Below are 13,358 nucleotides of genomic sequence, written 5' to 3'. Positions count from 1 at the left end.
TGTTGGAGATTTCACTGAAAATATAGCTCCCCTAAAAACTTAGTAAGCTATTTGGTCAATTTACTTCAGCCAATGGATCGAATTATGAACCAAAACAATAGACCTTGCCAAGATATAGTAAACCAGTTTGGAGTTCAGTGTTTAAGTTTTAGTCTCATAGCAACAGCTCCTCCCAGTATTATACCTCTTAACCCTCTTCATGGTGATCCTCCTTGAAGCAGTGTGAAACAATATGCTGGATGAGGAAGCATAGCTACTCTATCACTTGTTCCCTGGATGCATCCTAATTTAAAGCGCTTTGCAACTACATTAATTGTTACATTTGCCTATTGACTGGAAGTATACTGCATGAGGTACTTGGGAGAAGCCTAGAAAAAAGAAATTTTCCCAATTTAAACTCCCAGTCCCTATTGATTTTAGTTTATTTTGCCAGGCTGGCCTCCTGTCTCTGCCTCCAGTGTAGCTGGAATTACAGGCATGATCCACTCCCCCCCAAAAAACCTCTTGGTATTCTGATTCTCTTCCATTTTGGATGACAGCTTCAAGCAGAAAAGGCCACTCTTAGAAAGACCACATTTTCCTTCCTCTCTGCTTTCAGGTATGCCACCATGGGCCACAGCTAATTGCTCTCTTATAAGATATTTTCAAAGATTCAAGGAGTGGCCAAATACTCCACCATCCCTAAAATTCAAGCCTCAATAATATAACAGGTGACAATTTAAACAGCTATTCTGTAATCCTTTAAAATTACTTTGCTAGGGGATAGCAAAGTCCTCACTGTTTTATACTCCATTTCAACATTTAAGAACTGCATTTTACAATGTCTTATTTTCCCATACTAATTCTATGCTAGTAGGGATTCTTTCCATTTACAACTGAGAAAAACCCAACTTCAACTGATTTGAAAACAAGAATATTAATATATTTTAAAAGACAACATTTAAGAGTTAGAAGATAATAATCACAGGCACAGGTTCCAAGTATTCCAATAGAATCAATAACGGTTTGTTTCTTTTGGCTTTACACTAGATTGACTCTAAGACAGGCACTGTAGTCACAGACTAAGAGTCAGTCTGTTGAGCAAACCCAACAGAAGGAGCTCCTGGCACAAGCCCTGAACTGTGTATGTGACTCCCCTTGGCCTAGAGGTTCATCCCTAAACCAACCACTGATTCTGGTCACCCCTGAAGGCAAGCATCCACCCATCTAAACCAGTTGAACTAAGAATGGGGCATTGGCAAAGGAAAATTGAGGTCCCATTACAGAAAGAGAAAACGCATGCTAGACTGACAAAAACAAGAAGTGTTGATGGTTTTTCTTAATAATGAAAAATGTTAACAATTTTTGAATATTTTAAAATTTAAAAATATTTTTTCTCTATTGATAACATGAAAATAGAACTGAAAAGCTTTTAATTCTTACTTATTCTCAGATGCCAATTAAAAATAACTTTTACATATGTAGATAATACACATACTCAATACACATTTCTAGTTTTAGGAATAAGCAGTACATTAAATTTATGAGTTTGATTTAATTTAACTCCAGAATCTGAACCCTTCTATTGAAAACACTTTCAAAAACTGGTCATAACTATTATTGTCTAATTTCATACATACCCAAAATGCACTTCACTAGGGCCATATGTGGTGGTATACACCTATAATCCCAGTTACTAATGAGGCAAAGATCAGAGGATCACATTTTGAGTCTAGCTCAGGCAAAAAGGTATGGAAACCCTGCGTCAACACATTAGCTGGGCATGGTGACATGTGCCACAGCCAAGTGAGAGAAATAGGAAGACTGTAATGCAAGGCCAGCCCTGGGAGAAAGTGCAAGACTCTCTCTGAAAAATAAAGGAAAAAGAAAGGCCTGGAGGTGTGTCTCAAGTGGTAGAATGCTTGCTTAGCAAGCATGCAAGGCCCTGAGTTCAAACCCCAGCAGAGCTAAAAACAAAAAAAATTTACTTAATTTACCCTAATGACAGAAATGCAAAAAAATTATATATACAAATTATATATATATATGTGTGCTATATAATATATAAACCTTTTATAACAAATGTTTTATAACATATATATTTAAATATAATATACATAACATATATATTTTTATAAAATATTATAAAAATATATATTTTTATAAAGTATTATAAAAATATATTTTTTATAAAATATTATAAAAATATATATTTTTATAAAGTATTATAAAAATATATTTTTATAAAGTATTATAAAAATATATATTTTTATAAAATATATATAATATAAAAATCAGCTACTGCCTCATGGAGTTAACACACAAGGAGAGTAAACACACATAATGATTTCAATACTAGAGAGTGATGTGTGATACAAAAGATATAGGATAACAGTGCATAAATATCAGAAGTACAGGCACAAAATCAAAGACCTCTGGAACTGATGCCTAACAATTTTTAAGTTGATAGTGAAAGTGCAGATGACTGAATAATACAGGTACACTGGTATACAAAACGTGCCCAGTTCTGCTAGACCCAATGTATTTCTTTACACTATTTTGGGGAAAAGTATAATAAAAGGAAAGAGAACTCTGAGATACTTTTAATTAATGATATAATATGTGTCACAGACTAGTAATATACAAAATATCTACTTAAAATTAATATAACTTCATCATATGCAAGCTAGAGTATTGGCTGCTTTAGTGTCATCACACAACTAAATAGTTCCGTGAAAAACCTCAGAACTCCTTAAGATATTGAATTTCTTGTATTTATATATTTAATTTTCCATACTCACTAGGAAGAATATACAAGATAATATGAAAAGGCACATAAGTCAGCATAAATTCTTTTAATATAAATAAACATGTTTTTATCAGCATTAAAGACTTCCATGAATCTACACAAGATGTAACTGTGTATTTCTTAAATAAATTCAATTAAAAGGCTTTTTGTTTGTGAAATTCTAAATAGCATCAAAATAAAAATTATTCTAATTATCAAGCTATAAATGAAAAAACCCTATGGAAGAACAGTTATTGTCAATTCAAGTACAACATAATTTAAAACTTCCCTTTTGACTAACATAGAATGATATGTATACAAAGAGGAGAGGAATATAATAGCCAACAATATTGCCTCAAATGTCTTGGCATGCTTTTGATACAGTCAACAACATGCCACTTAGAATGTTAAAAAAGTAAAATTAGAGGAAATGCCATTTCCTACAACTAAAGACATATACCTTCTAGTAATTCACAAAATAATCTACAAATTCATGAAAAAAATCTACAAGTATATAATTAAATTCTATAATTATACTTAAAGAATTATATACTTCATAAGACAGCTATTCAACACACCTATTGTGAATCATTTCATTAAATATTAGTCCTTTGTCTTATCTTTTCTAAAAATTTGTGTTATATAAAAATATGTGATAAATGAAACTTCCATGTTCTAAACAAAGATACACATGATATTTACATAGCATTTACTTCAAGAAAGGAGAAACCTTATATAAACATATATGAAGTATGTTATGTTAAGTAGTGTTACCTGCTTTACAACAGAAAATCAACCAATAAAATCTATTTAATATAATTAAAACATCTTATAATACCACATTAAATAATACCTCCTGAACTCAAGGCTTATTCATGATCAGTTTCTTTCACTTGATTAGGCAAAATCCTTGACAATAAATTCTCATTTTAACTTTGTTCACAAACTATTTACTCATCTTCCTCATACTCTCCATCCCTTATTTGAAATGTTTTAAAGTCAACTATAAAGTCATTTTGCAAAATGCATGCATTTACAATGACATCATTTTATTTCCCATTACATTGCTGAGTCTCCTCCAAACTCCCACAACCCACTTGAATAGTACAAATGGCGGTCCACCTTTGGCAAAAAAGTAGAAAAATTCTGAACACAGCAAGGGTTGAAGAAGTCCTATAATTTACGGAATACTTAAACTTTATTCTGGGCAAAACAAGTATAAAATAGCACCTAAAACCAAATATTTGTATTCTCATATTACATAGGAAGAAGAAATGAATAGGAAAAATGAAACATTCCGACAAAGGTAACTATGACAATGGTATTGTTTAAAGTAAACACTTATCAAGTTTCACTAGCTTCTTTTTTCTGTCATATAGTGCACTGTGATAGATATTTCACTATTTCAACATAAAGTTTTCTTTAATATTTTAAGTTAAGAATGAAATGGAAAACTAATTTTAGAAATAATAGTAAAGGCTTCCAACCTCTAACAAGTCACTTTGTGCCCTAAATGAACTTCATTGGTTACAAAGAGAATAAAGTTTTGATAATTAATTTATAAATGCCTATGATCTCCAAATGTATTTTTGAGAATCAGCTTAAACTTTCACACTACACTATTCATCATGAGTGTTTTGGAACAGTAAAACCCTAAACCTACAATTTATGAAATCCTACACTTCAAATGACTATTTCTATGCTATAATTAGTATAATTAGCAACTAAATAATAAACAACTCCTTTTGTCATTCATCCTTTGCCCCCAAAATTTCCTCTAAAATTGATTGCATTCTCTAAATCTGTACAAAGAAATTTTACCTAACTTTTTCTTTCCAGAAATCAAGGTAGATAGAAAGTCTTTAATGGATGCCAGGATATCCAATAGATATTACTGTATTTGTAAGGACTCTAAGCTTAAAAGTAATGTTAATCTCAAAAACAGTGTTTGCATGCCTCATGGTAGATTTTCATTGCACTGAAGAGTTAAATGCCTTTACATCAAGACAAATGATTCTCTTCCTTACTGAGTCTACTATATCTAAAGAACCCCCATCTGTTAAGAATTGATCCAGCATACTTCTCTTCTGGTACAGAGTCCAAGCTGGTTACACATTCCAATGAGTTTCCAGCTTGTGAAAGCTCTACTGCCTCTTATCAGTTTTTGATGGACTAAGTAAGCATACAAATACCATTATCACACTATCTCAGTAAAAATTATATTGGTTAGAGAAAAAGTAGGAAAAACTTAAAATGTGTTCCATTAAATATATGGAGATACATTACCAGCTACTATGCTAACATTTTTTGAGATTTCATCTTTTGCTTTTAAAAACAAAAACAAAGGCAAGTAGTGATCTCTTATTGACAACTAGTTAAAATAAAAAACCCAAGAAAACTATATTTCTTTGAGTGTTTTGCAAAGAACTGGTACTATCAACAGGGTGATATTCTTCCAAATTTACACTGCCTTCATAGTGGCTTATTTGTTGGGTACGCAAAAGTAGAGAAAGGTGTTTTGTATTTAAACAGTAATAAACATAGCAAAGTAATCTCCCAGTTCTGACTTGAAACACTGGCAAAAAAAAAAGGAGGGTGGGGATGCTTCAACCCCTCTGTGAATTTAAAAGGCTCATAAACCATAGACATTATTGAATCCATGTCTTAGGGCACCACTACTGTTAGTTGCAGCTTTCTGTCAGTTTTCCAATAGAGCAAATAAAAATAATTGCTGAGCCAAAAACTCAGACTGGTTGGGTATTATAAAATCCCCTGGCAAGCATATTTTTATATTGCTGTGACTCCACACCAAGTTCAATAGTCAACTGATTGCTCCTGATTTACACCTTGCCTTCCCAAACCCAACCTTACAGTAAGTATGTCAAAGACTAATATTGCAGAGAACTGTTTTTTAAATGTTTTGCTGCAGCAAACACTGCATTTACAAAGCACTAAAAATAAACTACTCTTAATTATACTTTATGATTCTCCTGTCCTTATTTCTTCCCCTGACATCTTGAATGCTTCTTCTGAAAATAATGCAAAACATTAAGTTCTGCAGTAACTCTTACCATGAAAGAAAACAAAACATAGGCTGCATTTAGTATCTTTCCTTTAGTCTATCCATGAGTCACTCTCCTGAAGGCAACCACAGAAACCAACCTGTATGGTTTGGCGCCCTCACATTTAACACCTGTGTGAATAAGAAAAAAGAAAAATGACTGAGCAAACCAATATATTCTGGGCAAAATTACAAAGGGAAGGCTGCCTAAGAGATAGGATGGGGAAAAGGAGTGGATACTGGCACAACACTCTCCACCACAACCTCGGAATATATTTAAAGACAGACGCAAAACTGCATTATTTTTCTTCCTCCAAAACATCACAGCCCAGCTGCTCAAGTCGGAGCTAATGTGCTTCTCACATTTCAGTAGCAGGGAAGATTTTAGACTCCAGGGGCCAAAGCTGTCATCTCTGGAGAGGACACCAAGGACAATTAAAGACTGTGGGAGAAGGAGCCCCGGGGAACCAGAGGTCTTTCCCCTCATTCCCTAACTCCAAAGTCCACCCACAGTCTTTGCAGGGTAGGGCCAATTTACCTCCAGCCATGGAGGAGAAGTGATGAGAAGCGGTGTGGAGTTGGGCACTGCGCTCAGCTGGCAGGAATGGACCCAGTCAGGGCGCAGGGTGGCTTGGCTTAGGCAGCGCACGGGCTGGTCACCCGCTGTTCTGCCCAGCAAGCCATGCTCCTTGGGGATGCGCGGTGGACGCCTTTTCCCTTACCAGGTTGAGCACTGTCTCCACGATGTCCTTGTTGCTGACCTCTCCGACCTGTAAGAGTCCAAACACCACCGAGAATTTCATCAGGAAGTTGCGGGATCGCACGCAGGGGTTAATCATCCCCGCGGGGAGCACCCTCCAGCGGGAGCCAGATGCTCCCGCAGCTCTGCTATGCTGCTGCCGCTACTACCACCGCGTCAGCCACCACAGCCTCAGCAACCGCCGTGTCACCAACCGCCGTGTCACCAACCGCCACCAAAACCGCCGCCACCGCAGCCACCGCCTCAGCGGCCGTCCCGATGGCGATGAGCCCCACGGGCTGAGGCTCGAGTCCCGGCCCCGGCTTGTCGTTCGCCATTGGCCCCCTTCTGAGGAGAAGGAATGAGCACCGGCGCCGCCTCTGCCGGTGCCGTTATTCCTGCCTCGGCCATCGCCTGGGAGCCCCGCCCTCCACCAGCGCCGTGGCGCCGGGCCCGCTTCCCACTGCGTCTCAGCCCGGCCAGCTCGGCGGCCTGCCGCCCATAGATACCGGAAAGCAAAGGTTATAGAATTAGAATTTCACCTAGATGGAAAGTATTTGTATATCTAGAATTTCATACCTTAAAATACTTAATCCCAAAGACATGTTTGAGATCTACCTAGGCAACTAGTTCACTAGTAGTAAAATGCTTACATTGACAATTAGATGTTTCACCAGTGCACAGCAAGTTTGATCATATGCAGAGAGGAAAATTTCCAACCATTTTGTGCAAATCACACTTTTATCAGTACTAAAAGTCTGTCTTGACCCCACCCATCCTCATTAGTGCCAATTCTTCTCTTTTGCTGCTATCTTTATTTAAGCTGAAATGTTTTCTATCATCAAGCTAAGAAAACTTAGAAATTTCTATGATAGAGTTATTCTTACATATCATTACAAAACAAGACAGAAACAAGCCAGAGAAAAGCTAAGGATAAGAAGAATCCATTTTATCTTAAAAAATGTTCTTTTATATTTTCCCATCTTATTTTCTATAGAACTGGCAATGCCACTCTGTCAACTTTAGTCCATGAGAATCTGTTTTCTTTAAATGATGCATAATGTTGTTTTTGTTGTTGTTTTGTCCTTTGCAGAATACGTCAAAGATCTTCATCTGCTTTCCTGAATTGTTCCTATCTCAGAGTAGAACCCCAGACAATATCAGAAACAATATTATCCACAGTAGGATATGTATATATTTTCAGATAGACGCATTTCCATTTTTAGAAAGAAAGTACCAAAAAGCACAATGGAAGCACATAAGGTAAAATACACTGGAAAGAACTAATATTTATTCAATAACTAATATACATGAAGCTCTCACAAGCACTCCACATATACTATTTAATACTCATAAAACTATCATATGTTTTATTCTGAGAAATTAAGTCAAATTCTCAAGGTCACAGCTAGTAAACAATCTAGTTTTTTCTAGTTTTATATAGTTAAGAAGTAACATTAACTAAAAATCAGTGGATTCTAAATCAATGAACTTTGTGCTGGGAGAACACTTAATTTCATGTGTCCTAAGAGTACATCACAAACACTTTGGATGGATAATTTCCACCTCCATATTAATAAAATAAATAACTTTCAAAAAATCGGTGTATACAAAGTAACTTCCCATTACTTCCTCAGCATAACTTAGTCTCTATGATGTCAACCCTTTGAAGCTAAGTTCTTTTTCTTTAGTTGAAGTGTGCGACTTTGAAAATGACTGCAGTTTGTTGTCATACAACTTGTTGCAGTTCTTTGCAAGTTTAGACATTTTCTGCAGTGAGCAGAGTACAAATGTAGTTAAGTATTAATGAAAAAGAACATCTTGAGTGTAAACATTAAAAATTATCACCTATATGAGCAATTTAATTTATAAGCATTAACATATTCTAAGCTGATATCTTGAATTTTACTAGGACATACTTTGGTGCAGAGTGAAGGAGAAGAAGGAAGAACCCTTTACACGAACATGTTTGAACTTCCTGTTTCTCAGTCATGGTTAATGTTCAGATTCTAAGGCCAGAGAGACAGCTACTTCAGTACAGCTCTAAAAGCAACAACTGCAGAAGCAGCATCCCTGGTCTGCCCACAGGCTGGGTTCATACCACCAGTCCTGACACCACTGTAATTGTTTTTGTCAAAGTGGGAGATCTGTGGGATGGCTCTGGCAGTTTTCCTTGTTTCTGCTAAATAATGAATGCATTTATTTGTTGAATTTTCAGCCTGCTCCATAAGGTGTAGCAGAATGTGCATATGAGGGAATGGAAAAAGAATAATGTCAATTTTATTGCCAAAGTCAGCCAACTATCTCTGTGAACTTAATTAAGGGAAAAATTTCTGCCTTTAATTTCAATCTGTTTTCAATATTGTGTACTCTGATACACATGATAGTGAATTTTGAAAATGTTTTTAAGTAAAACTAATGCTATATAAAATGAGAAGACAATGAAATGTGTGGGTCCTGTAACATCTCCTACCTTTTATTAAGTGCCTTTTCCATTCAAACAAGCACATAAATGAAGTTAGGAAATCAATACAAGACCTAGATAAGAAAGTCAACTATGTGGAAGAGAAATTTAGCAAAAAAATTAGGAAATTGAATTTGTAAAAAATGAACAAAAATGTTGGGTATGAAAAGCTTAATAAATCAAGTAAGAAACAGAATAGATAGCACCAGTAATAGACAATATCAAGCAGAAGAATGAATAGTAGGGTTAGAGGATAAGATTGAGGAAATATAACACTCAGATGAAAGTAAGAAAAAAACAGCAACAACAATTATCACGACCTCCAAGAACTTTAGGACATGATCAACAGACAAAACCTAAGAATCTATAAGGTAGAAGAAGGAGCTGACATACAAACTAAAAGCATAGAAAATGTATTCATTGACACATAGCAGAAAATTCCCCAAATCTTGGGAGAGAAATACCTAATTTCTTATAAAGTTAAACAGAGAAGAATCACCTCAGAGCTCTTAGAAAAAACCCTTAAAAGGCAGGAAAGCATGGAAAAATATATTTAAAGCTCTGAAATAAAATAACTGTCAATCAAGCCAGCTATATCCAACAAAATTGTCCTCCAATTTCAATGGAGGAATAAATACCTTCCAAGAAAAGAATAAGTTAAAATAGTTCATGTCCACCAAGTCTATATTGCAGAAGATACTTAAGAGAATACTAAACTGAGAAGAAGATGAAAGACAGTCACAAACACTAGAGCCTGGGAAAGAAAAAAAAATTTTAAAAGAATACATGTACACCTGAGAACTAGGAAAGTATCAAACATGTTTGCTGAGAAAACCAGCAAAACCAGAAAAGGAATAATGGCAAAAGAAAAGAACAAGGAACTCTCAAATAAACTTAAGGAAAAAACCCAGTAAAAACACAGGAAGAAGTAAATAATTCTCAATCATACCCTGAATGTAAATGGTTTCAACTCTCAATCAAAAGATGTGGATTGGATGACTGGGTTAAAAAGCAGGATCCTACGATCTGTTGTTTACAAGAAACACACCTCACAACCAAAGATATACAAAGGGTAAAAATAAATTAGAAATCAATAGCAAGGAAAACTTTGAAAATTATTCAAACATATGGAGATCGAATAATGAACTTTTGAATGATCAGTGGTTCATTGGAGAAATTAGGAAAGAAATTTAAAATGAACTAGATTCAAATAAAAATTAAAGCATAACTGCCTTGTGTGGGATAAAGCTAAGGCAGTGCTAAGAGGAAAGTTTATACAAAATCAGACAGATCTAAAATAAACAACCTAACAATGTACTTCAATTTCTTATTAAAATAAGAACTAGCCAAACCCCAAATTAGTAGAGGGAAAAAATAATAAAGATTAGTATAGAAATTAATGAAATGGAGAAAAATCAATAAATAAAGGAAATTAAGGAAAGAAAGTATTGATACTTTCAAAAGATAAAGTAGATTGGTGATCCTTTAGCCAAAGAACCTAAAAGAAGGGAGAAGAACCAAATCAACAAAATCAGAAAAAAGATATCTATCACAACACATACCAATGGATATCAAAAGACCATTAGGAAATATTCCAAAAAGTTACACTCCAACAAGTGGAAAATCTAGAAGAAATGGATAAATTTCAAGGGCATTTGATCCCCTAAAATTGGACCAAGAGGTTATAAACAACATAAACAGACCCTTGCTAGCATTTTTTGTTTTTTTGATCATATCTATTCTGATAGTAGTGAGATAAAAATCTCAATGTTCTTTTGAATTACACCTTCTTTATGGTCAGGGATGTTGAGAATTCTTTATGTGTTTGCTGGCCATTTGAACTTTTTCTTTGGAGAATTTTCTGTTCACTTCATTTGCCCATTTGTAAACTGGGTTTAAAAATGTTTTTACTAGCATATGGTAGACATACAGGGGTGTCCTTGTTACATTAAATATATATATGTATTGTACTACTTTTTGGTTCATCTCTTCCATAATTCAGTTGTTGATTCTTTAGGAGATTAGTTTTTTGAGATCCCTATATTGTCAATATTAACCCTTGTTAAATATCTAGCTGGAAAAGATCTCATCCCTTTCTATAGGGCATCTCTTCAGTTTTGTGACTGTTTCCATTGGTGTGTGGAAGTTTTACGTTTGATACAGTGACATTTGTCCATGCTTTTTCTTAATTGCTTAGCTATTGGAGTTCTAGTCAGGACATTATTGCTTATTCACGTATGTTCCAGGGTTTTCCCTATTCTTTCCTATAGTAGTTTCACAGTTCAAGCTATTACATTAAGATTTTAACCCACCTTTGGTATTAGTACAGAGTGAGAAACTGGGATCTAGTTTCTGTCTTCACATGTGGATATTCGGTTTTCCTAGCACCATTTGTATAAGAAGATGACTTTTCTGCAACATATGGTTTGTACTCATCTGTCAAAAATCAAATGGCTATAGGTATGTGTGCTTTTTTCTGAATCTTCTGGACGATTACATTGGTCTTCATGTCTGTCTTTTTGTGCCAGAATCATCCATTATTTTGCTAGGATTCTAAAGTAGAGCTTGAAGTCTGTATTGTGATATCTCTAGTATTGCTCCTTTTGCTTAGAATTGATTTGATTATTTGTGGTGTTTTGTGCTTCCATGTGAACTCTAGGATTTATTTTTCTATCTCTGTGAAGAGTATCATTGGAATTTTAATATGGATTGCATTGAAACATATAGATTATTTGTGGTAGTATAGTCATTTACACAATACTGATGCTGCTAATTCTTGAGAATGGAAGGTCCTTCCATCTTTTGATGTCTTCTTCAATTTCTTTTTTCAGTGATTTGTAGTTTTCATTGTATATATCCTTCTCTTTTCTGATTAAGCCTATTCCTAGATATTTTATTATTTTTCACGCTATTGTGAATGGGTGTATTTTCCTGATTTTTTCTGTCTGTTCATTGTTGATGTATGGAAATGCTACTGATTTTAGTATATTGATTTTTATATTCTGCTACATTGTTGAATGATTTTTATGAAATCTAATAGTTTTTGGTGGAGATTTTAGGGTCTTTCTGTGTAAGACTGTATCATCTGCAAATCATTATGACTTGACCTCTTTAATCCTTATTTTAATCTCTTTCTTCCTTTCTCTTGTATTATTGCTCTGGTTAGTAATTCCAGTACAATATTGGGTTACAGTGGGTAGAATGGACACCCTTACTTTCTCCTGACTTTAGAGAAAAAAGCCTCAGTTTCTCCCCATTTAGTATGATGCTGGTGACAGGTTTGTCATATATAACCTTTACAATGTTGAGGTATGTTCCTTTTATTCTTAGTTTTTTTCTGAGCTTTTATCTTTAAAGAAACTGGAATTTTTTTATGGACCACTTCACCAAGTTGTGTATCATCCTTGCACAGGGGTCATGCTAATCTATGTATCTTTCTAATTTCATCATATGTGTTGTTAAAACAAGAACAAGGATCTTGAATTTTTTCTTGAAGGCTTATTCTGCGTGTATTGAGATGATATTTTTGGTTCTGCCTTTGATTTCATTTACATGTTATCTTACACTTACTGATTTGCATATAGTGAAACATCCTTGCATTCCCAGAATGAAATCTGATCATGGTGTATCATCTTTTAAATATATTGTTGGATTTGATTTGCAAGTATTTTATTAAGAATTTTTGCATCTACATTCATCAGGGATATTGACTTATAACTTTCTTTTTTGATGTCTTTACCTAGTTTGGATATTAGTGTAATACTGACTTCTAAGGAGTTTTGTAGTATTCTTTCCTTTGTATTTTTGAATAGTTTGAGGAAAATTGCTGTTAGTTCTTCTAAGGTCTGGTAGAATTCAGCAGTGAATCCACTTGGGACTGGGTTTTTTTGTTGGGAGTTTCTTTATGATTGTTTCAATATCATTACTCATTATATATCTGTTTAAGTTGTCTATGTCCTCTTGGTTCAATTTTGGTGGTTAATATTTGTTGAGAAATTTATTAATTTATTCTTTATTTTTCAGGTTGGAATATATGTTTTCAAAATATTTCTATATGATCTGAATTTCATTGACATCTGTTTTAATGTCACCTTTTTCATGTCTGATTTTTTTCATTTGGAGTCTTCTCCTTTCTTATTTAGTTACTTGAGTTCAAGGCTTGTCAATCTTGTTCACCTTTTCAAATAAACCATTTGTTGATTATTTAATCCTTGTGTTGTTCTTTTTGTCTTTATTTAATTGATTTCTGCACTAATTTTTATAATTTCTTTCCATCTGCTGTTTTTGGAATTGGCTTATTTTTGTTTTCTAAGAGTCCGAGGTTCAT

At 34.3% G+C, this 13,358-nt stretch overlaps 2 pseudogenes; one reads left to right on the top strand and one right to left on the bottom strand.

Moving 5' to 3' along the window:
• Positions 1-13,358, top strand: part of LOC109674422 (poly(rC)-binding protein 2-like) — a 248,651-nt pseudogene that overhangs the window by 146,862 nt on the left and 88,431 nt on the right.
• Positions 12,399-12,498, bottom strand: LOC141418306 (U6 spliceosomal RNA; annotated as a pseudogene).

The sequence above is a fragment of the Castor canadensis genome, chromosome 16, assembly GCF_047511655.1.
Source record: "Castor canadensis chromosome 16, mCasCan1.hap1v2, whole genome shotgun sequence".
Lineage (NCBI taxonomy): Eukaryota > Metazoa > Chordata > Mammalia > Rodentia > Castoridae > Castor > Castor canadensis.
The sequence above is the reverse complement of the archived record's forward strand: the minus strand, read 5'-3'. Positions and strand labels throughout refer to the sequence as shown.